This window comes from Amborella trichopoda, chromosome 9 (assembly GCF_054954075.1).
Source record: "Amborella trichopoda isolate Santa Cruz 75 chromosome 9, AtrichopodaSantaCruz75HAP2 v2.0, whole genome shotgun sequence".
Lineage (NCBI taxonomy): Eukaryota > Viridiplantae > Streptophyta > Magnoliopsida > Amborellales > Amborellaceae > Amborella > Amborella trichopoda.
Genome location: NC_142344.1, coordinates 12666535 through 12670965, shown reverse-complemented (window position 1 = coordinate 12670965; position 4431 = coordinate 12666535).

The following is a 4431-nucleotide window of genomic DNA, read 5'->3' as shown; positions in this document are numbered from 1 at the left end:
TTTTTATTATTTTAATTTTACATGAGAGCTGATAACTTCAAATGCTACAACCCAAATTGGAAATATAGGCATGTAGATTACCTCACAACAATTTTGCGCATAATAGATTTCATGTATTTTGGAGAAATCTTGTGTAATTATTTCCATTTTTTTACCGTTGAAGTATACGCATACATGATAAATCTCATATTTTATTATAATATGTTTCCTTGTTATAGATTTTCAGATACCCAAACTAGATTTTCAGCACCCAAACGGCCCTAAGAGCGAAGAACTTTTTCTCTAAACATTCAAATGGCCCCTATGAGCGAAGAACTTTTTCCCTAAACATTCAAACGGCCCAAGAATTTTCCCTAAACATTCAAATGGACATTCAAACAGCCCCTACGAGTGAAGAACTTTTTCCCTAAACATTCAAATGGCCCCTAAGAGGGGAGAACTTTTTTCCTAAACATTCAAGCAGAAACATAGAGATGTGTAGCCCAAAGATATCTCTAACTCTAAAGAAAATTGTGAAAACCCATAAAAATGTAACAATAAATGAAGTGAGGGAAGAAAGAGAACATAAAAACATAGTATACCGATCTATATTACTTCATAGAAAGTTTATATGCTCCAATAAGCTTCAGTGGAGTCAATGTGAAAGTTTATCCACTCAAATAAGCTTCAGTGGAGTCAACCTGAAATCTTGTTTGGAACCTAAACAATTTTCATTGCAATTTGTATAAATTTTATACAAACAATTGACCTGATTGAAACTATAAAATGGAGCCTCTTCAAGTTCACCATTTTTTCCAAAAAAAACCAAGCACAGTTTTTACCACCTTTGTTAAATAACTTGCTATGGCACATAAAAATTGAAATCATAGTTTAGATTAGAAAAATAGTGATAGTAATTTCACTTTACATATTTTCAATTCTACCCTAATCAGATATGAAAGAGGCTATAAATGGAGAAAAACGGTTCCTAATAAACTGTAGAGTTTTCTGTATATTTCTAAAGAAACCATAGTGCTCTATGAGTGAGCACCGAGCCCTTATCCCCTAAGGAGGCCACCTAGAGCCTCACCTAGAGTGGGCACCTAGCCTTTAGCCCTCAAGGAGGGCACCTAAAGCCTCACCCAGAGTGGGGTAGGTGCCAAGGGCCTCTCCCAGTAAGGAGAGAAAAAACGATCATCCCTAAGGGAGGGGTGAGAGCCTCACCCAGAGTGGGGCTGGCGCCTAGGGCCTCACTCGGTAAAGACAGAAAAAGTAGAGATTTTAAAAAGAGAGAGAAATTATTCTAATATTTGAGATATAGAATATTTTCTTTCCTATATTTTAGTTTAAACTTCCTAGAATAGTTATTTATCTAAACTCAAATTCAAGAGAAAGAAAAATAGGCATACATATCAAGCTATCCATGCATATCTAAGATAATTTCTATACACAAGAGGATTCTCTATCCAAACATGATAACATCTCTCAATGGAAGCATGCCCTATTGTTTTTCTTTTTTTCTTTTTTTTCCTATTTTTTGGTTCAAACGCCCTAAAATGAGCTCTTATTCCTAACTCAAATCCAAAAGAGAGATATGCATATATATCTAAGATTGTTTCCATATTCAAGTGGACCCTCTATCCAAGCATGATAACCGCCCCGCTTTCGGGGTGGGCGCCTAACCCCTAGCCCTAAGCCACTGCGGGCGGTAATGCCATTTTCTAGGGGCATTTTTTGGAGTTTTATCTTTTTCTATTAATAGAGTAAGAGTTCATTCCTCAAAAAAATTAGCACAAACCTATTTGACGAATCAGCAATTGCCAAAAAAAAAAATTAAAACAAAAAAAATTAAAATATATATATAAATAAAAATTAAATTTTAACTAGCTAACTACCTCACATGCTAAGAATTTTTTCTAGTAGAAAATTTGCATAGTCGTTGGCAATTGAGAGCTTTGAAGATGTACGTTCGTAAGATATATGTCGGGATGAAGTCGAAAGTACAAAATATAAAATGTTTTTGATGAGGGAGTTTGGGCACAAAAAAAAAAAAAGGGGCAAAAAGAGCTTGAGGGGGGGCGGTCTTGAGAACTAATACTATAGAACTATTGGTGAACAAGTGTTCAAGAAATCAACGCATCTCTTATTCTCTTTCTAATTATTTAATAAGTAATGATTTTACAAAATATAGCTTCTTTTGTAGATTCCTATTTAGTATGCACATTTAGTGGATTTTAACTAAAGGGAAAGGTTTCTATGCTTCCCCTAGAGCATAGAAGTCTATCCTCCCCTACTGTCCAGCCATCAAATTTTGATCGAGAGATCCACTCACCGTTAGATCTTAGATCCAATGTCTCAAAGTATTTTATTTTTAGTTTTTTTATACAAATTGTATGAATATGAAATTTGGTACATGCCATCTTCTCATTGGGGCACACCTATAAAAAATGTTAAAAATAATTTTTTAATAAAATAGAATGACCAAAATACCCCTTGAAGCTTTCAGGGGTATTTTGGTTATTTTATTTTATTTTATTGAAAATATTATTTTTTTTATATTTTTCGCTAGTGCAAGTTTAATAAAGGAATGGACATCCAAAATTTGGTGTCAAAATAGTTTATAAAAAAAAATGAAAAATAGTGTAGAGACGTGACATTGTGATTGGGGCAATCTTATCCCTCCATTCAGAATGGACGGTTAGATAAAAGGGAGGGTAGAACTTTTATGCTTTAGGGGAAGCATAGAAAGCTTGCACTTCACTAAATCTTGAAAATCCAGAACATAACGTAATTCGGGAATCGGTTACAAAATAAAACAAAGTTTGATGTACACATTCAAGAAGTCGTATGTTGAAGCAAATAATATGAGCTGCTGTCAAGTTTTGAGAATCTCAAGCAAAATAACAAAGTATAAAGCCTATTAAGAGTCATGAAGACAAGCATCATATTCATATCGTAATGCATGTTTAGTGATGGCAAGCTAAATTCATGAAAATCCAGAATAGAAGGCAATTCAAGAATCAGTTACTAAACAAAACAAAGTTTAAGTACACACAAAGAAGTTCCATGTTGATCCAATTGTTGAAACAATCAATATAAACTGTTGTCAAGTTTTGAGAACTTGAAGCCAAGTATCACAGGTATAAAGCTCTCAAGAGTCAAGATGACAAACATCATATTCATATGGAAATGCACATGGTTAATTAAATTCATGAAAATCCAGAACATAAGGTAATAGGGGAATGAATTACTAAACAAAAAAAAGTTTGATGTACACACAAAGAAGCCCCATATTGAACCAATTGTTGAAACAAACAATATAAGTTTTTGTCAAGTTTTGGGAACCTCAAGCGAAGTATCTAAGGTATAAAACCTATCAAGAATCAAGATAACAAGCATCATATTTATATGGTAATACACATTTTGAACTAAATTCATAAAAATCCAAAACAGAAGGAATCTCGGGAATCAATGCCTAAACAAACAAAGTTTGATGTACGCAGAAAGATGCCCCATGTTGAACCAATTGTTGAAACAAAACAATATAAACTGTTGTCGAATTTTGGGAACCCCATGCAAAGTATCAAAGATATGGTCATGCAAAGTCAAGATGACAAGCATCATATTCATATGGTAATGCACATTTAGTGCAAGAGGAGTGGCTGGCCACCTATCGCCTAGGTAGGCCGCTCATAATCATAAGCAACACAAGAAAATAAAAGTAGATAAGAAAAAGAGTAGATAGTAGATAGTCCATAATCCATATTTCCATACAATGATTACAAGCATACACACAAGAGTAGATAGTAGAAACTAGAAAATTAAAATATACAGTCTAAGACTCAACACCACGAGTCAAAACGCCTTCAGTCATCATCATCATCATTAGGAATAGTGTAAACCTCATTAAATGCATTGGATTCGAAGCCATCATCATCAGAGTCATCTCCCTCTTCAATATAATGCTTGCATTCATCTATTTCTTCTTAATATGCATCTTCCTCCGCTCCTTCTACCCCCCTTGTACTCCATGCAGATAAGGTTGTAGGAGTCTTAGGCACTCTACCCGATGCCTCTTCATAATTTTATTGCTTTTTTGTATTTCACTGAATTACATGTTGTTTAATCTCCTCTCTGGTAACCTCAAGAATATTTTTACATGGAACAACATCCCCTTAATACTGATCAGGTGTTTCTTGATCTGGTAAATATCCCATTAGTAACATTTCCACAATAATTACAACTTATACAATTTTTTTATTCGAAGTTATGTTATAACCTTACTTCCAACCCAGATCACCACTTCTGGAAGGACCTGAAGAAGATATTTTTCATATAACAAGTCTGGTTTTCTTCATACCTTTGATATTTTGCTTAGGGTTGCCAAAACTTGACAACAGTTTATATTGTTTATATCAACAATTGGTTTCAACATGGGGCTTCCTTGTATGT